This window comes from Molothrus ater, chromosome 5 (assembly GCF_012460135.2).
Source record: "Molothrus ater isolate BHLD 08-10-18 breed brown headed cowbird chromosome 5, BPBGC_Mater_1.1, whole genome shotgun sequence".
NCBI classification, from domain to species: Eukaryota; Metazoa; Chordata; class Aves; order Passeriformes; family Icteridae; genus Molothrus; species Molothrus ater.
This window is the reverse complement of record NC_050482.2, coordinates 47,921,166-47,941,588: the sequence shown is the minus strand read 5'-3', so window position 1 is coordinate 47,941,588 and position 20,423 is coordinate 47,921,166. Positions and strand designations below refer to the sequence as shown.

The following is a 20,423-nucleotide window of genomic DNA, read 5'->3' as shown; positions in this document are numbered from 1 at the left end:
CATGGATATCTATCAAGTAGAAAGGCAACTAGTCTCATCCTAAAAGTAAACAAGGCTTTCATGTACCATGTAACTGTGGAGTTGTGTACTTTTATAAAGAAAAACAGTTGATGAATTCCTTCATCTTAAGATCACAGGGAGTTATAACCTTAAATATCATTGACTTGCTTAAAATGATTGCAGCCCCTTGTTAGAAATTGTTCCTAGAAATACTTAACCCTCCATTTTGTGTTTCTAAGTAATATGCTGGATGAAAACCACTCCTTCTCTTTTTGTCAAGCTCCTTGTTAGCTTGTTTAGTCCAGAAGAATGCAGGAGGACTTGTAGAGTCATAGTTTATCCCTTCTTGCCATACAGAAAGGAAAAAAACATCCCTTGGCCAAATCATATCTGCTATTCCTGTATCACTATTATCAGTGAAAGGAATGGCAAAGTTAAATGACTAATCTCTTCAGCTATTAGCAGCTTCTGCATGTAAGTATCACTCTACAGTTCTTTTCTCCAACTGTTCTGAGATAATTTCAGATTACTTTAGGCTTTGGCTAATATGTCTTCCATTTTTACTGAAATTAGAATGCAAAATATCATAGTCACTTTTTAAAGCATGCCTAAAAATGTTAGGAAAATCTTTCTTACAGGAGAACAGCCCTTACCAGCACCCTCAGGAAGATCCAGGCTGTCAAAATGAAAATATTGGTGTCTGCTTTTGTCCAAGAGCTCAAGCACAGATTGGTATTGCTTGTGGTCACTGCAGCTACATGAAAAAATATCACTGTACACACACTACACATGAAAACAGAAATTCATTCAAGCTCCAGATGGCATATTGATATAGATGCAGGCAGTGCTACAGCCACATTGCTGTCCATAACCTTCCCTACAGACCAGCAAACTCTATTTGGAGCGTGTGGATCGATTCTGAGGTACAAACTGAGAAAGGACCTGGGGGTTAAGAGAGAGTCCACAGCTGCTGTGGCTCTTTTAGGAGGCCTTCCTCCCTCAGAAACCTTGGCCATATGCATGTTTTGCCTTGCAAATACATACCTGCAACAAAGGTCCTGCATTGAGTGCCCATCTTCTCACTGGAACACAATTCTCTGGCATGTGGGATCCAGCTCTCTTTGCCTGTCTTTTGAGCAGCATCTTCCTCACTGCTTCTGGACATAGAGAGTGCTAGGTAGGTCCAAGCAACTGTGTGTTGTTCCTTGGAGGGTGCTTTCAGCGAGAGGGATGCAAAGGCTGGACAGTGCAGTCTGCATCAGCACTGAAGCAGAGCGTGTGATGCTCGGCCTGGGGTCTGATTTCCTGCAGGACAAGTGTAGCTGGCAGGGAAGCATGGGGAGGGCTTTCCTCAGCGCTCTTGTTTCTAGGGCGTCACCAAGGACCATCTGAGCTCTTCCAAATCTCCTACCAAGACTCAGACATTGGCAGGGTGGGTGTTTGCAACCCTGGAGTGACTACTCATCCCGAAGGACACTGCACTTGACACTTCCACCTGGAAGAGGTTTGCTTTGTTACCCACTCTGGCTTTTCCTGGTGGGAGCAAGACTTACCCTACAGCCATTCTCTGGTTCTGAGAGGGGTAGAGCACGCTCTTCTCAGGCCACCCATGGCACAAGAGGGGACAGGGATTGGATCTGTGACCACAGAGTGGATTGCCCTCCAGCAGTGAGGCTGAGAGCACCATGGGCTGCAAGGGTGCAGGCGCCTATGGGCAAGGCAGGATGAGGATGAAGGAACACGAGTTCCTTTCTGTTCAGGCTGATTTCACTTTTCTTGGCTTCCAAGGGGCTCTGAGAATAGCAATTAAAGCATCGGGCTTAATTGTGGAGTATCCAATTTGGATATTAGCGTTATCTCTGCTCTCACTGCTTTCTTTTCCTCAGGATCCAATTCTGCTGCCTGCCTGCTGGCTGGGTGCCCGTTCCTTTCTTCTCATTATTACTATTTTATGGTTATTGTTAATACATTTTTTTAAAGCATTCCTGCTCTCGGTTGCTTCCAAACATGCGGGTCGCCGTCCGAGAGGGCGCCGGACGCAGGGAGCCCCGGGCGGTCCCCGCGGGGCTGCGGCTCGGCTCGGCCGGAGGCACAGGTGCTGCCCGGGCGAGGGCTCCCCCTTCGCCCCCGCCGAGGCCGAGACCTGCTCCCTCCCTCCGGCAGTGGCCAGGGCTTGGTCTCCCCTTGCCCGTACTGTCCTTCCTCCTCGTCTTCTCCCCCCCGTTTCCCCCACTGCTCACTGGCACAGCTTCCCCACCCCGCCCCTTGATATCTCCCCCTCCCCACCATTTTCCGCTGGTATATTTAATTATTTTTAATTATTAAGCTGCTTTATTAATTCACCTTCCCATGCTTTCCCCACCTCCGAGAAGCATTCTCGGAGCTTTTATATTGCAGAGATTTTTTTTTTTTTAATGTATTTTTAGAGTGATGCTCTGAGCACTTCCACCTCCCCGCCCCTCATCTCCCACCCGGGCAATACCAGCGAAGAGAATGAAGAAGTTGAGCATGTCTGAGGCGGATCAGCCTTGCAGGCAGAGAGGGGGGCAGTAGCTACTCAGAGCAGCCCGAGTGCTTGAAGCAGGATTTGCTGGTATGTATGTGGGTCTGGATTTTATGACAGCTCTAAGTGTGAATCTTTTACCGAGCGAGAAAGGAGGGGAAAAGAAATAAATATCTGCGGCTTCATTAAATAAATGCCTGCATAGCTGTAAGCCCTGTCCGGCTGTGCTGGAGGAGGTGGTGGTGGGGACACTCCCAGCCCTCCACCCACCCCTAGGAAAAAAACCAAAAACCCCGATCCAAGCCCGGAGAGCCGAGGGTTGTGTTGCCGGGGCCGAAGGAGGCGGGGGCCCCGTGGCAGGTGAAGCAGCCCCCGTGCCCCCAGCCCCGCGGCGGTGCGGGTGCGAGTGCGCGGCGGGCAGCGGTGCCGGCAGCACTGCAGAGGGGTGGGCACGGCCCTCGCCAGCCCTCGGGGGCTGGGCCCGGGGGTGGGCGAAATGCTGTGCGTGCATGGGGAGGGGGCCGCGGGGGGGGGGAGCCGCTTTCTCTCCGCGATTCACATCGCGCCCGCTTTCTCGTCTCGTATGCATGCCTATCCCGGGAATGGTGTAGTCAGCCCGTATCTGAATTATTTATAGACTCGTGCCAGCTGTTTTTTTTTTTTTTTAAATTTTTTTTTTTAATTCCGCTTGTGTGCACTATTGGGAAATGCGTTTTGCCTTCCTTTCTTCTCAATATATTAATGTCTTTGTTGGGGAGCGTTTTCTATCCCCTTCAGATCCCTCTAATACAGAATTGATGCTTATTTTTCCCTTCAGGAAGGGGACGCTTTGAGGATAATCATGCTTCACAGAAGAACGGCACCGACCTCCAGTTGCATTAAACACAACCTCCTCCACTAGGGCTCCAGGAAAAAAAAAAAAAGAGAGAGAATAATTATAAGAATAATCATTAAAAAGGCGAAAGGAATGCTTACTCTGGAACCTGCATTTGACGATCCTCACATCTCGCGCTGAATATCCTCTGAAGTGATTCTCTCCAGCTTTTGAATTTGCACCGCTTCAAGACGCAAGATTGCCACAAAGAAACCTCTATTTTTTTTACAGCCAAATAGGATTGTTTTTTAACTCATTCCCCCACATTTGCCCCCGACCCTTATTCTTCTTATGTGGATATGCAAGCAAGAAGAGGAGACTGGACATTCCCAACATGCTCTCTCCCTTGATCTGTCCGTCTAGAGGTTCTGCTTCTACAAACCAAGGTAGGGAAATTCCTGTTTCTGTGGTTTTGCTTGCAGCTCATTTTGGTACGCGGGTTTGCCCAGGGAAGATCACTCACGGTAGAACAAAAGGTTTAGAGATGCTGCTTTTAGAAGCAGATAGAGGGGAAAAAAAACACCCCAACATTCACCAGACATGTTGATTCCCTCTTGGCTCATCAAATAGGACATGAAGAGAAGGCGAAAGGGTTTGACTTAGGTACCACGTTGTGAACTGGGGGAAAGTCCCTTGTGATTTTTTTTTTTTTTTTTTTGGGCGGGGGGTGGGGGGGGTGGGCAGGTGGGGTCGGGAGGAGGAACACGGCTTTATAAAGGGGTTAAAACGAAAATAATTTTCATCCATCCACCCGCAAATTGCCTCCTCCTTTTCACTGGTCCAGCCGCTCCTTGCCATGCTTTGATGCGAAAGCAGAGCTGGTCAGCAACAACAGGACACAGAAACCCGCTTGTTGCCGAGGAGGGTGGTGCATTACTGAAAACCCACGCCGGCCTCTCCATCGTGAGCGGCCTAACGCGGGGGCCGGGGCCGGGGCCCGGGGAGTGGCCGGGGCCGCCCCTGGCACCGCGGCAGGAGCCCGCCCAGCGCCGGGGCCAGTGCGCCTGCTTGCGTGGAGGTGGAGGGCTATTTTAAGTCCAAGCACGTCAAGCGACTTAGCCTGAACCTACGAGGCGCTGTATTCAGGCAACTTCACGTGTTTTAATTTATCCCCGTCCCCCTGGTGCTGTCAGCGGGCAGCGTGGCCCCTCTTCGCCTCGCCCCATCCTTCCCCCTCGCCATCCCCCGCGCCTTGCAGCCCCTTCCCCAGCCCACTCGGGAGGGATGCAAAATGGCTATCGTGCCGCTCGGCTGTAGATACGCGAGAGATACCGGTGCATCCCGACCGTAACGTGACATGTGAGTCTTTCTGTAAGATGGTGGCAAGACAAAGGGAGCCGGGGGGTGCGGGAGCGCCGGGCACAAGGTGTTGAACGTCTCGGGGTTATTTTAAGCCTCAGCCCGTGCCCGCCGCGCCGCTTCGCCGGTCACGCGTGGGTCTGCGCGCCCCCACGCCGGGAGCGGCGGGGGCAGGGGGGAGCTGCTGCACGGCCCCCCGGGGGCGGACCCCCGGCACCCTCACCCGCATCGCCAGCCCCCCGCCCAGGCTCCCCCCGAGCTGCCTCTCCCTTCCAGACCGGAAGGCTGGCAGTGGGTGGGGGGCGGCAAGAGGAGCGGGAGGCGCACCCCACGGCAGAGGGAGGAAGAAGGGGGGGTCATCCTCCAGCCCCGCTGCGGGGTGGGGCAAGCCTTGAGGCACTCGGAGCCCTTGGTGCATCCCGAGCCTGCCGAGGCGGGGGCGCGCCTTTCCTACCACCTCCTTTGCCTGCATCCTTCCAGCAGCTCCTTGCTACATTTCTGGGGGGTTTTGTCGGCCTATTGTTAAAAACCAAGAGTGGTTCCGCGTGAAGGGGTTGAGAGCCACCATTCCTGACATATTCTGGCTGTGCTTCTATAAATATCTAAGGCTTCCCAGGGTATCCGCGCCTGGATCCTCCCTGCCTGAGCTCTCCCTCCCTCGCCGCAAGTGGGAGTAGAAAGTTTACCTGTGCGGAGAGGAGGGCGCGTGGGAGCCTTTCCCCCGTTTTCCGAAGGAATTTCTCAGGCCTCGCAGCTCCTGGATCTTCCCAGGACCCCAGCACTGGACTGGTGGGGGATTGTAGCCCCCTTCATCGGCCAGCGCTTACCCCCGAGAGAACCTAAAAGCGCAAACGCGGGGGGATGCACGGAAAGGGGAGAGTGGGCTCAGTCCCTGCCCCTCTGCCCCCTACTCTGGGTTTTGCAGGCACATCGGACGGCAGAGGGGAAGGTTTTCTCGGGTGCCAGGCCAGGGTGGCAGCCGTCGGCAGCGGGGCCAGGCTGCCTGCTCCCCTCGGGAGCGATGCCCAGCGCTCTGCCCGCCGCCTGCCAGCCCTGCCCGCCAGGGCACCCGGCCCCAGCGGGGCCGCATCCCTGCCACAGCCCTTCCCAGCCGTGACCAGGGCCACGCTGTGCACAAGTGGGACTTGGAGAGGGGTCTTACAGCTTTGATGCTCAGCCGTGGGAGCCAGGAGCACCGGCCCACATCCTCACTCTTTACTGCCCAGTCTCTCTGGCTGCTGCCTTTACCTGTGACTTTTCCTCATCTTCTCTGCAAGCTCCAGTATGGGCAAAAGGAGATGCCTGCTACCATTGCTTTCCCCACCATCAAGTGCAGTTACCTCAGGCTTTGCAAGCAGTGCGTGGAGGCAGCTGATCCCTCCTGAGCTGCCCCTTGGGCAGGCAGGAAGGGCTGGGTGTGCAGGACTCCCAGCTCATGGGGTGCTAGTGCTGTCTCACACCCCAAGGCTGTGGGGAGCAGAGCAGGGACACAGCACCCTGCCGTGTCGGGTGACCTGGTGTGCCCCAGCTGCAGCTCTGCAGAGAGCAGCAGTTTGTTCGTGGGTGCAGGGTGCTCTGCAGGAGGGGAGCTGTGGGTGTGGGCAATTTTCAGCTGCTCACCCACGCCGCCCCAAAGCAGCAGCTCTTGTCGCCTCCATTTATCTTGCTTTTCTTTGGTCCCTCACCACACCAGCTTGTCTCCTAGTCTGAGGTCTCAGGGGGCTGGGACACAACGGAACAGGTTGAGGGCAGAGTCAGGAAACAGCCCCGCGAATGGCGAGATTTGCTTCAACTTCCTCTTGGCTCAGTCATTGTTACACAGGTAACAATGCAGATCTCAGCAGAGAAAAGGAAGGAAGCATGGTGAAAGCTACAGCTCCTCTTCCCAGGGACCCTAGGCTCTGATCTGTTGGCACACCTGCTGCACCAGCCAGTTCAGCCTGTGTCAGTGCTGGTGCCTGTTGTGATCCCTGTGCCAGTGAGACCATTGCTGAGCAAAGGAAGGTGTCAGCAGCGGCACCCAGCCATCCTGTTCTGGGCAAGGGTCTCAGGACACCAGTCTTGTTGGCTGAGTTCTACGTTGCATCTGTATATGCCAGAACATCATGCAAGAGATCACAGAGAGGTGGAAACTACAGAACAGGGGCAAAAATCCCAAGCTGCTATCTCCATCTAATATCTGACGCTCTGACTTGTATTATCCTCATTTTGGATTTCCACTGTTCCTGTATAAAAAGTCTATCAACCTATGAACAAGCACCTGATCCCCAAACCCTAACCTACAGGGGGAAAAGGTGATGGAATGAATTTATATTTCATCTTCCTGGGGCTGTTTCTTGTGCTTGGTTTGGAAGAGGGCAGGTGCTTCTGGCACCACTCGCTTCCAGTGCCAGAGCTGTGGAGCTGTGCTTAGATTCCCACACTGGACTCACATTGCCTGGGTTGGCACCAGGAATCAGTCTCTCTGCAGCACCATGTGGGAGGTCTGGATTTGATTCCTGGTGCTTGTTTTTCATTCCCCCAAGCTGGCAGAGGGTGGGAGCACTGTACAGATAGCACTGCTTGTATCTGCAATGGGCTCCATTCCACATTCCCATCCTTAGGATGCACAAAAGCTGCCTATGAGATAGTCCAGACTGAGGTCTGGTCCCCTTCTTGGCCTTTAGGGAGGCCACAACTCTTCCCTGCCTGTTCTGTACTTAGCAGCGTGGTTTGGTGGGCAGTGGTGAGACAGCTATCTTGCAGCTGGAAAACACACAGAGGGTTTTTTGAATTTTTACAGTTTTCTTTTTGTAAGCTGCAATTAATAAAAAAAATAAATGGATTAGTTAATAGGAAAGTGGACTAGATGATCTTTCTGAGCAAAATGGCTCAGGGTATTGTGATTGCCTAATCCACCATGGAATGCTCGTGGTATCCACTCTGCTTGACATCAGGGCTCTAGGCCTGCCTGACTCTTCTGCAATTCTGTGATTAGCTCTCTTTGATATTTATTTATACTTGAGAGAAAAGCACAAAGTGTTTGGGAGAAGCAGGGCTGATCAGTTATCTGCTATTACCCTGATCTGTCCTCTGTCCACCCATCCACAAGAACTCTTTACACCAAAGTGAGTCAACTTATTAATTGTCGCTTTGCTGCAGTCAGACAGACTCGCTGCTGCCTTGGGTACCTCCCTGCGTAAAATGAAATGGCAGTTTGAAGATCACAGCACTAAAATATGTAGAAGGGGAATCAGAGGAAAATAAGATATTTGAAGCTAAGCATGGCCCACCTGCTTCTACTGCCTTGTCCCTTCTTATGAGTTTTGTCTTTCTGCTTTTTGCTTACAAGGTAAAGTGCCTTGTAATAGGAAGTAAAAAACCCATTTATCCAACCACAAAGGGGGCTCCACCATCCCTCTGACCTACCTTTCTTGCTTGTCTGTTTACCTAAAGACAGGAAAGAAGGTTCCGGCAGGTACGGACTGGTGCTCACTCTGGCAAAATTAGTGCCATGGAGGTGAGTGCCTGGGAACTAGGAGATTGATGTGACCAGGTTAAATGTTAAAGCTGCCTTTCATGTTGGGGAAAAAAAACCATCCAAGCAAACCCATCGTTTATTGTTCAGGAGCTCGTTGCTTCCTTCAGCTGCAAACCACAAGCTCCCAGCTAGAATTGTACATCAGAGTGTGAACTGGTGTGTGTAAAAGTTGACCAAGTGCAGGGTGGTGATCTGTGCAAACCAAGCGGCGTATCTCCATGTGCCTGAGGTCACTGCAGAGAAATAAATCCCCTCTCTATGCACTCAGAAACAAATGTATGGCACAAGGTAGTGTGCAAACTGTGCAAATTCAAATTCAACTCAAACCATGGCTAATTTGGACCTCTAGAGGCAAGGCTGTCTTTTATTCAGTGTTTTCTTGGAAACAGAAGAGAACACTGAGTCTGGGCAGGAGAAGGGATGGACTTTTCTTTATAAAATTTTTATATATACATTGAGTATGCTTCATGTGAGAAGAATAAAAACACTTCTTTTTCCATACCCAGGGTCACCAAAAAAAGTGAGGAGTGAAGGGATATGTGTTCTGAGACTTGCTGCCAGCTCATCTTCCCAATACAGCTGGTATTTTTAGACTGCAAAGTATGCTGGGTAGATCTCTTCCCTTTCTAATACAAGCAATCAAAGACCGTGTTTTACATCAAAATATATACTCTAGATATATCAAAATAGATGAATTGATTAAATATCTCGGGGAAAAGAAATTTTGAATGAGAGTGGTTATTGGCACAAAGTGAAAGAGATACTAGCCTGAGATCTCTGCACCATTCACTCCCTATACCTCAAACCCCATCTGCAAAAAAGGTTCAGAACTGAAAAGAGTCACTGAAAGTGGCTGAGGTAAAAGGCTAGATTGCTAGCTCTGAATACTGAAGATGTTTCTGTATTCCCAAAGCACATACAGTATTACTAACATTGGTGTGCAAGGCTGTGCTGAAACATTTATAGGAAAGAAACACTCTAAAGGGAAAAATGTGAATTTGATCTTCATGTTTGGTGGCTTATCTGTACTAATTGCTCCTCCCCTAAAACAGGTGCAGGGCCACCAGGTTGTCTGGCCTGAATAATCCATGGGATATTATTCTGCCACTCCGGCACACCCCTGGCATTTTGGGGTTGTAGGAGCTCACCTCCAATTAACTGTCCATGGGACAAACTCTTAAGTTTCTTCTCAAGGTAGCAGTCAGCCTAGTCTACTTTGCCTGTGTATAGCTATTTAGTTATGGTTACAGTTTTTGCTTACTCTACTTCCAGTCTGGATTTTCAAACACGGATCAAGTATTAAGAAGTGTAGCTACCACCCTCCTCCAAACCCACTGTCCAGCCCATGTGTGAGCTCTGTATACAGAATACAGATTGTATACAATCCTTGTTTGCTCAAAACAGTGAAATGATCTGTCTAGAACCTATTTACAGATGTGGTTTAGCTCTGCTTAGGTAACTATGTTCTGTTTGAGGGCAGCACTTCCAAGAGAGGGAAGGACTGGGGGGAGTGTGCGGGAGTGAACTGAGACAATGATCACAGAGCAGAGAAAACAAGACCTGTAAAGGAAGAATGAGAGAGACCTAGGGAAGCTCAGTCTGGAGAAAAGACAACTGTGGGTGTATCTTTAGCTGTCTGCAAATACATAAAAGACTGTTACAGAAAGAAGACAGGGGCCAATTATTCTCATTAGTCACAGAGGACAGATCAGGAAATAAATGACTTTAAGATGAAGCAGAGAGAATACAGATTAAACATCAAATTAAATGTTTACTGCACTAATGTTTTAGTGACAGTAGAAGAGCTGATAAATTTGGCAGATTAGCTGTGACTGACAATATTTAAAGCTAGATGTAGGTGCTGAACTATTGGGATTTTGTATCTAAATAAAGTCTGTCTCCAGTGAACCTCAGATCATGATATTTGCATGCCTAACCAAACAACTTTGGAAGAAAGATAATGAGGTTGATTTGTCCGGTGTGCAGGAGGGAGAGACTGTCCCATTGGAGGAACCTGATTGGGTTTGCCTCTGTGCAATAAATCTAATATGGGACCTGTAGGAATCAAAATTATGGTGTCAACTGGTGACACAGCTTGTGTGTATCAGGAGGTCCCCAAAGATGCCTGCTTTACAAAACCTCTGGTAGGTTGTGACAGCTCATACTGTCCAGGGGACTGGCAAGAGCTGCAGTATAGAAATCAGGCAGAAGAGGCTTACAAACATGTCTTGTGTGAACGATGCTTTAGTATTTGCAGGCACAGTTATGGAATCCTGGGATAAGTTGGGCTGTTTAGATTGAGACCATGTCTCTTTCATTCAGAATCCTTACCTGTCTGTAGCCACTACTTTCAAGGCTTTGCACTATCACAGCATCTGAATAGCTGCTGTGCCAAAACCTGATACTGCAGGGGGACGGAAGGTTGACGGTCACACACTGAGAGATGTGAAAATTCACACCTTGCTATTTCATGATGTCATTCTTTTGTCTTGCAAGATGAGATACAGTTTTAAAACACCTTCTTTTTACTCCTCTTTGCTGCTTCCAGAAGATAAAGTGGGATATGGGCAGCCATGAGCATTGTGGTTTCTGAGGATCATCGCTCCACTAGCCAGCCTTCACAGTCACATCTCTTTGTGCTCTGAGTTGGAGGAGCTTTCTGTGCCTGCTTGGGGTTTGGATAAACAGCTCTGGCAGTGAAGTTCTGTGAGGGATCTTCCCACCTCGGGTCAGTAGAGATTTCCCTGCCAGAGGCTGAGATGGCTGAAAGGGCTGTTTTGGACTTGTGAGTTTGGCCAGCATTGGGAATGTGCTGTGTGGCCTAAGGCCTGTACCAGTGTAAATCCTCCTGTGCACCAGCAGAAATGGCGACTGTGGTGCAGCCCTGCTGGTGGATTACACTATTTTAAAAAAGAGTGACAAGCATGTAATCCTGACCTCTGGTGTTTTTTTCTGGGAATCGGGAATTTTCTATACAGGTGTCCAGGACACACTGACACAAATGGAGGAAATGACACAATACACTCTCTTATTATACTTGGATTTCACTTTTTTATTTAGCTTCTTCACCTAATCTCTTAGTTAAGGTTGCCATGCTCTTTTGGGAGATAATATATACAACTCTCTCACATGGATGTAGTTTCTTGCATGTATGACCTCTGAAGAACTTAGAGGATTTTTCAAAATGAAACAAATGTAAAACTACTAAATTCACTACTTCAAAACGGACTAGGAGATGAGATGGCTACTTGAAGCCAGCTGAGGCAGATAAAATCTGGTGTCACCAAGCTGATGATAATTTACTAGTGCAAATGCCATGTCCTACATCACAGCTGATTGCCTAATGAACAGAAAATTGTTTTCAGGTGATAGGCATAATAGCCTCATGGATAGCTTAAGATTGCAGCGGTCCCATGTTGTTACCTCTGGCTGTGGGCCATGAACAGGATACAGTGGGGCATGAGTAGTTCAGAGATTGAAGTCTGTCATAACAAAGGACTGTGGTTTCCCTGTGTCACATGAGACTTCTACTCACAGCTGGAAACGAGGTACTGGAGATACACAGTGGCTCTTTGGAATGAGAAAGGTGAAGGTCCTAAGTCAACACCACCTGGAAATGAATTGCAGAAGAACTGCTAGGATCCTAAAGCCAAGGGCAATCCCAACTCTTCACAGCAGTGGTTCTGAAGCCTATGCAGTGGGAAGAATGGCTCCACTGCTGCATGTAAAGGTGTCAGGGTGCTGCCACCTGCTTTCAGGAGGAGGATGGAGGAAGGGTTGCTGCTGTAAATTTGCTGCTGGCTCTTTGTGCCAGGTAAAGCAGGATGTTGTTTAATTGTACACAGCTGGATTGCTGGGGAATTTCTGTAACAAGGCTTTGCTTAGAAATGCATTTGAAGTGCATTGTGGCAGAGGAAATGCACTAGAACGCACTAACTGGCGGCTACTTGCACGTAGGCATACGCTTGTATGGAAAGCACATGGGAAGGATCTGCATGTCCCTGCACCCCTCTCTCTCCTCCTCTATAATTCTCTATTATTGCTGGCTGCTGTAGTCAGTGGCCTAAGTATCTCAGGGGAGATTCCCTCCTGTCAGACGTGTGTTTCGGCAGAGGCAAGCTGAAACATCAGAGGCTGACAATCCCCAAGGGAGAGTCTAATGAAAGCGACAGAATGACATAAGCTGTTCTCGTAGTCTCTCCCTTTCAGCTCGCCACGTTTTTGGTGCAGCTTGAAATTACCCTCTAATTTATTACTGAAAAGGTGACTATCATATATAATTGAAATTATATAGATAGTGTCCTGAAGTGTTGGAAGTCAAAGTATAAAAATCAGCGTGGATGTGGTCTGCGGTACTGTCTTTCTGGAAGGATGCTTTTAAGACTCGGTCTGAAAGTAACAGTGGCAAATGCCATGAAAGTATAGACTCTCAGGAAAAACACTGCAATAATTTCATAACTGATGGGGCACCAGTATCCTAAAAATTAAGTAGTTTAGAAAGAGGATAGCTGTGGGATGGCTGCCTTGAAAGATACAGTGCCTCTTGCAGAAAGCACTTTGAATCCCTGGTTTGGAAGTTTGTGAACTTTCAAACCAGGGATTCAGAGAGAGAGCCAAGGATCATGCGTTAACCATTTTTAATTTGCAACATTTCTATGTAGAGTAAAGGGGCACCAAGGCTCTCTGAACTTCTGGACTCAGAGAACTTTGCAGGATCTGAATGCCTGTACCTTGGTGCTGTCTGAAGCAGCAGCTGGCTGTCACAGAGGGTATCATACATGAACAACCCTTTCTGCATAATGGCCTTTTTCTTACTGGAGGGCATAATAACTTTCAGAAACCAGGAGATGCATAGATGAGGGCTGTTTAACGACATGCCTTGCCTTGATAGTCTTCTATGGTTTTTTTTGTTAGGGCAGATTGATTCCTGATTTCAGCTTTTGACATTAGAGAAGATGATTAATGTTTTTGACAGAAGAGGTTTGGAAATGGGTTAACTGCCCAACTGCAAAAAAAAAAAAAAGTAATTTCAGAGGTTTTGCTACTTGTGCGCTGAGCTTAATTAGAGTGTTTGATGTGTTTTCATGAAAAAGCAGAGAAAAGAATAGCTAGCAGCCTGGTGGGCAGAAAACTAACAGGGTTTTGTGTGACGCATCCTTATTCTGCATACTTCGAAGTGGGGACTTGTCCCTGAGGTTGTCCTAGCCAAGATGAGGGCTCAGACTACTGGGTCCTCTGCAGTAATGCTTTCTCAGTTGGAACTTTTCCAGTTGGAACTGTTCTACTTTATATAAATGCCTATTCATTGTGCTGGAGAGGGAGTGCTCTAACGACCGGGCTGTGGAGGTAGTTTGTTTCTTTGGCCCAATACAAAGTAATTACTTATAAAAAGAGAATTTATTTCAACCTGAAAGAAATGGAGGCACAGGCTCTGTAGCCCAGAGGCAGTGGAGTCCTCTGAGACATGGGAGACATGCGAGCTAATTCTTCCTCGAAATTAGTCAGTGCAGGTTTGTTCTTGTTCTTCTTTGGATGCGTTTGTTTTTTCCCGGTGACATGAAAACAAAATGTTTCATTTAGCATTGAGCTCCAGTGCTGATTCCAGGTGGGGAATAAAGTGACAGGAGGAGGTGAATTCCCAGGAAACAAAGACCAGATCCTCAGGCAAGTTCTCCTAAACTAAGGATGAGAGATGAGAACTATGGACTCTGTGACAGAAAAGCAGAGTTACTGCTCCAATGAAAATTTTTATAGTTTCCTATAATGTGCAGGTAACTCTTTACAATTGTCTCCAGATCTTTAAAATCACTTGGGATTTTCATTCCTGCAGTTCATATCCCTCAGTATATCCTCTCTCATCATTTGTTATACATTTGCTTTTATAAGCTTGGTGAGATGTTTGACTTTTATATGGAAAGGCGAGTTTTTCCAGAAGTGAACACTGGCTGTGGGAGACTTGTTTCCAGAAGAACTCCAGGGAGTCAGTGGAGAAAGACCACTTTTGAAGGGCTTTTTTTCTTTGAAGGGCAGTGTAGAGCAGGAGCCCCATGGATGTGCTCCAGCTTGCCCTCTCAAAAAGCTAATCCTTATTGACTAAGGTCAAAGGTAGCCTACATAGATGAGCTTTCTGAAAGCTTTTAATTATCTCTTTGTTCTGCGTGTATGCATTTTAAGGATGTACTGGGTTGGGAGCTAGAAGAGACAAGAGGTGTATTAAATTATTACTCTTTCACCACCCAGTTTGGAAAACAATCATGTTCCACGAGGAATCCAAAATCTCCTAATGCCTGTTTCTCTGTCTTGTGTCTTGTCCTCTGTAAGAAGACTGCGTACCTGATAGTCCATCTCTTTTTGAACTCGAAGGCCTGGAAATTCCTTAGTCTGTGCCCAATGTAAACGGTTCTCAAACATGATTTGAATTTGCAAGTAACACCAATGTCCCTTTAGGTGAACTGAGCCACAATTTATGGATTTCTCAGACCTTGCTTTCACACCAGACAGTGGCAAGCTGGTGCATGAGGTCTGTTGACATGACCAGATATAGGGATGGTCTGTGGCACCCCATAGAGATCTGTTTCTCTGGATGTTACAGGCTAAGGAGACATGGGCCAGGGCTTGCTGCTTGTAACACCACTGTGTCCCCAGGAGGGAGCTAGTTTAAGAATGACGTTTTATAATGTGTCTTCATACATTTTTTCCTGCATGCATTTAGAAGCATTGCCCATCTTCATCAAGGCACATCTTTCCTAAGAAAATACTGCTTGCATGAAGCAGTGATGAAGCATAAAAATCAAACAAAACAGAAAATTAGAGAGAAGGTTTGCCCTGATAGTCTGTGTGCTTTTAAGTGCACAGGGTAATACAGAAATTTTTGTGTCCTCTAAAGTGACAGTCTTCTGTGATAGTGCAGTTCAGCAACTGTTTCAATGTGTGCCTGTACAAGGGTGCAGCTGCAGCCCAGAGCCTGGCTCCACTGTCCCTTCAAAATGGGCAATCTTGGCATTGGTTGTGGATTCAGCATCAGACTGGATTCACTTTGGATATCTGTTCTGTGGTACAAGACACGAGGGCTTCCAATATTTATTTGAATCAGCTTCATTTTGAAGTATTTTTGTTTATAAACTTGTTCACTTTTGTCACTGGAGGAACATCATAAAGAGCTATTTAGGTACTGTCTAGGCTGCTCTTTCAGTGCCTGCAATGAATGCTGCATTAATGCTTCATGTTAATACAAAAGGTGCTGGTTTTTTCCTTGTGTCTTATGATTTCCTTTTTTCTCAAATGTTAAATAACATGATTATAAGGATCCAACAGATTCTTAAACACTTCTTTTCCATGTAAGTTTTTAAGTGTTTTCTTAATTGTGTAATGTATTGCTTTTCCTGCAGTATGAAACAGGTGTGGATATAGAATCTAGCTGACATTTAGTTTTGGGATCAGATTAAGTTGTATCAGGTTTGCTCCCCCAAATCCTCATGGACTGTGCCTGGGGGAGAAAAATCAATGCTCTCTGGTAGAACTGCTTAAAATGACTGTATTTGGCATAGTTGAAATTTCCATCTGATCAAAATTTGAGACTTTTAAGGCAAATTAATTGTGTTTTCTCATAATCTGAACTACTTTGAAAGAGTGATATAAAATGGTTTTAAAGCTGCAGGACAAAAATTGATGGAAAAATCCTAGAACTTGATTTTACAGTCAGAGATCCAGAGGGAGAGGGGAAAAAAACATGAAAAACTTAAATTTCCTTTTAAATTTCTGATTTCCTTATAGGATGTCTAAATAATTAGTGGCAAAAATGTTTGGTCCAATGCTCCTCCTGCATAGGACAAACCTATGTGTGTTACTTAGTTGAAGCCTTGGGGTTTAAAGAGTTTGTATGCAAAAGACTCAGCTTGAATCTTGGCTTTACTGAAATGCCACATTTATTACACCAGCCAAAGAAATACAGAACTTGGATAAAATCATCTGGAGATCATATGTTGCATGGAATATTAGAATAGCAATGTAAAGAGAAGGTAAGCTTCACTCAGGAGGAGGATGTTAAGCTGTGCCTCTCATAACTGGCAATGAGACATGAAACATTCATACCAGTAAACAGAAGAACATACTGGGGAGCAGCTGTAGAACCTTGAGCAGAACTTGTGGTGTGCTGTATGGATGGATGAAGCTCCTCAGTGCAAAACTGAAGGGCTTGGAGAAGGTGTAATTGGGAATCAGCTTGTTGTGTGCTAGACTGGGAAGGTAAAAGCCACACTAAGCTTTCTCTTGGCCATAGTCAGCTCCCAGTTCGGTGAAGCCAAGCTGACCACCTCCATCCTGGTTGAGCTGGTCTAGTACATGCTGATCAGCATTTGGCAGAAAGCAGCTCTCCTTGGTCTGTGCCTGGAGATACAGTCAGGTGGTTTGGATGGGGCTCCTCTGCTTTAGATACATGCCTAGGTCTGGTCTTTCTTTTCAACTAGAAGCACACTGGTCTCCTGCAGGAGGACCCTTGGGCTTCAAGTAAGTGCAAAGTGTGGGGAAGGTGTATGTGTGCATCTGTGCCATCTCATGTTTTCTGAACATACAAAGGACAGACACAGTTTTGTATTTTTATGCAACCCACTTTGTTTTCTCTCTCTGCTGAGATGGATTCTGTAATAAAGATCTTTGTTATGGTGCTAACAACTGTCATGAATCCAGCCAATTCACACATGTTGCGGCTTTTCTAGTGACTTGAGTTGTGCTTAGCTTCCTTTGTCCTTTCTGAGTCTGGAAAGTTAATCAGAAAACCTTCTCTTGATGCTGATGAGGGGGATGTGAGCTAACAGGGATTATGAGAATAGGCTGTGGCCAGAAGACAGATTTATACACTTTGTTGGACTTTCACTGGCTGTAAATTGCATTCTGGTCCTGCTAAAACCTGGACTGTGAAGGACTGAGAGAGCTGACACGTTTACCTACCCACACTGGCAGTACATACTCATGGGAGAGGGTGGGAGGGAGTAGCCGTTGCTTTATTTTGGACTTCTTTTCTTTGAAGAGGGAAGCTGATGCTACTCTTGTGTGGTAGATGTGCCCCCTTCATCTGGGTCCCAGAGCAGAAGGGCAGCAGGCCCAGTCAGAGGTATTGTGTTAAGGACACCCCCACTTCATTTAGACACTGCTGAGCCATAGCTGCCTTGTGGCTATCAGAAGCTGGACAGGGCTCAGCAGCCTCTCCTCCATGGAGCTGAGCAGCCATGGAGGCAGTGAATCTGTGCTGCCCAGGGCAGGCTCCTCACCCACCCACACCTTTCCCTGTTCTTCCATCTTCTTTTCTCCTCCTACAGTCTAGACAAGCCCAACTGCACTTCATTCTATACGGCACAGCTTTTGGGCTGGGGCAGTCCTGCAGGTGGTCAGTGTGGGCTGGGGCTGGGGAGGCAAAGCCAGTGTCTCAGTGCCTTTGAACTACTTTGGGAGCTGTTGGAGGCTCTGGGAGCTGGAGGGGCAGGGGAAGAGTATTGAAGGAGATTTCAGAAGGAAAAGTTTTGGAGGAGAGAAAGGGTTTTTTTCCTTTTGAATCCTTAAAAAATACTCTTTGCACCCAGGTCCTGCTTCTATGACTACTTGCTGCTTGAGCAGCATCTGGTGTGCTTTGCACAGATGAGATGTCTCACAGAAAGGCTTTGAAGTAGCCTCCCACCTCCCCCCTCTTTGGAATGAAGGAGGAGAGAAGGCTTAGGCACCACTATTTGGAGGAAGCTGATGTTCAGACTATTGGGAAGGTGCTGTGCCCACTTTGGGGATGTGCCCAGGGCAAGACAGTGTACAGAAATGTACCTTGGGAGTGATGCTTAAGCAGCACCTGCTCAGTGCTCCCAGCTGTTGTCACGGGGCCTTGCCTGGGTCTCCAGGGCCCACTGCTTTTTCTGAGAGCAGCAAGGCTGTCACACAGCAGCCCACAGACAAGCATTGGTCACCACCAAAGCAAACTGAAGCCCTTGAAAACCTTTTGGTAGTTTTTGGTGAGGGACAGATGATGAGGACATGTCTGTGAACAATCCATATTGTCTTGTGAATTTAGGGATATGTCTTGACTTTACTCTGATGACAAACCCCATGCCTTTGCTTTGTGAGAGTATTTCCACTGGAAATCAAAGAGATTTGAGATACATAGCAAGCTAAGCAGTCATACCTCAGAATAGGATTTGGGGATTAACAGAGTGGATAGTAAATTGAATAGTAGGAGTTAAAATCAGACTGTGCTTGGAAAGAAAGCAGAGATGAGAGGTATACCCCTGGAAAGCAGTAATGCTAGAAATGATACTGGGGTTATACCGGTTAGCAAATGAGATGTGCACTCACAGTACAATGCGGCAGCAAAGAGGCTGATGTGATTTCTGGATTGCATAAACAGAACTGTTGTGTCTTGAAGCAAGGAAATGTTTCCTGCGTGTTTCTAGTCATGTTTCCTTCAGGAGCCTCATCTGAGTGTACCTAGTCTAATTTCTGGAGAACTTTGTGCCCCAAAGATGGCAGCAAATCAGAACAAATTCAGTGGAGCAACAAAAATGATTAAGATGCTGGAGGGATTGATCTAAGAGGGAAGATTAAAGTAACTAATTACATTTAGCTTGGCCAAATGACAATTAAGAGAGAGATGTGATGACTGCCTTAAAGTGTGTGCTTAAGAATGTAAACAGAGAGGAGAGAGAACTCGAAGGAGGGATTGTTTAGTGCTGTTGGAGTGGTTGTTGGTCAGGTGCCTGCTCTGCACTGCTACCAGAGCTGTGTAGGAGCAGAACCAGAGACTGAGAAGTAGCTGTAGCCAAACAATAGCAGCAAATGAACAAAAGGAAGCGCTGAATAGACAGCACAGTTCCTGCTGTGAAATTTGGCAGAGGCTAAAGTACTGTTTCCAGAGAAGTGACTCTTGAGCTTTGCTACAAGTAGTGTCCAGAATTCTCCTGGGGAGGAGGAAAAGGGTGTGGTGTTCCCACAGAAGTCCTGCCCCTCTGATTTGCAGGACCCTTAGATAATTTCTCCCCTGTCCTTTTGTCTGTGAATGTGTAGTGTTGCATCCATGTCAGGGTGCAGTGTTTCCAAAATGATAGTTTGCAGGGTGGAGTGGGAGCAAGCACAGGGATGGGGCAGATGACACCTGTAAGAAATGCTGAGAGAGCCAAACATGTTCAGTCTAGAGAAAGATAACTGTGGGTGGAAACCAAACAGCAATTCTGTAAAGGACTGCTATAAAGAGAGGGCAGGGGCCAATTATTCCCTTTAGTCACTAAGGAATAGTGAAGAAAGTGGGCCCTTGGCTGAAACTGGGAAAACCAGGACCTGTATGAAGAAGAGGCCTGAGTGTTGGGTGACAAGGAGGCCAAGAGGGGTGGGGGAATTGTTATGAATGTAGGTGGCCAGGGGTGACATGAGACACTTGCTTATCACACACACAGGCATTGGGAAACTGATCTTGATTCAGTAAATTTTCATGTGATTTTGGAGCCTCTAAAATCTTCCTGAGCTTCTGAACAAGACAGAGCTGTGGTGCCTTTTCTTGCAGGTTTTTTATTCATATTATGTGTATCAACATGTTTATTAATATTTCTGTTTATGTTTTCTTTGATTATAGATCTGTTTGAATGCTGTCTTTTGCAATGGAAGGTCTGTGGAGGAAATTTACTCTTCTTACAAAAAATGCAGTGAGGGGTTAGTTCCAACAAAGTGTTCATTAGCTGGGTTTTTTTGCCCCTTTGGTTTGAATTTTTTTTCTGTTTTTTTTTTTTTTTAGTTTTCTTTTTAGGAATAAAATAGCCTAATTAGTTTTTAAAAAGTGTGCCGTTCTATATCTCCTCTTTTTGACAGGCATGGGAAAATTTGAAGCAAGAACTCTTATCACAGTATTTCTCATCCAGTTGTGCTTAAAAAAATCTGCACGTTTTTCATATAAAGCCCTTTTTCACATACTTGGCTATTTCATACATGGATGTATTTTTTACCTGGAAATGTTAATTTGCTGATCTGCTTTTAAGACTGAGTGCATTTCCAAGTGAAAGGAAGAGGTGATGATAAGAAACAGAGCCATTAGCTGGTGCAGTATCTCAGCTGGTGGCTCCAGCCTCTATGGGTGAATTGCTGTGTGATTGTGATGTGAAGAGCATCCTAAACATATTCTTTTGTGATACCTGTTTGCAGGGCCATTTGTAAAATAAGTGCTTCAGCATAGTTCACTGTAGGACAGTGACTGTGTTCTGGTG

General features: G+C 46.9%; 1 protein-coding gene across 2 annotated transcripts in view; it reads left to right on the top strand.

Annotated features, from left to right (window-relative positions):
• The first annotated feature begins 2,539 nt into the window (after positions 1 to 2,539).
• Positions 2,540 to 20,423, top strand: part of GRIN2B (glutamate ionotropic receptor NMDA type subunit 2B) — a 207,158-nt gene continuing 189,274 nt past the window's right edge. Inside the window, exons 1-2 of one of the 2 annotated variants that reach the window (XM_036400362.2) lie at positions 2,540 to 2,593; positions 3,321 to 3,763. The gene's annotated coding sequence lies outside the window, so the exon portion shown is untranslated. Of the gene's footprint in view, positions 2,594 to 2,774; positions 2,864 to 3,320; positions 3,764 to 20,423 lie in introns of those variants that run through there. The other variant, XM_036400363.2, reaches the window with a different exon arrangement.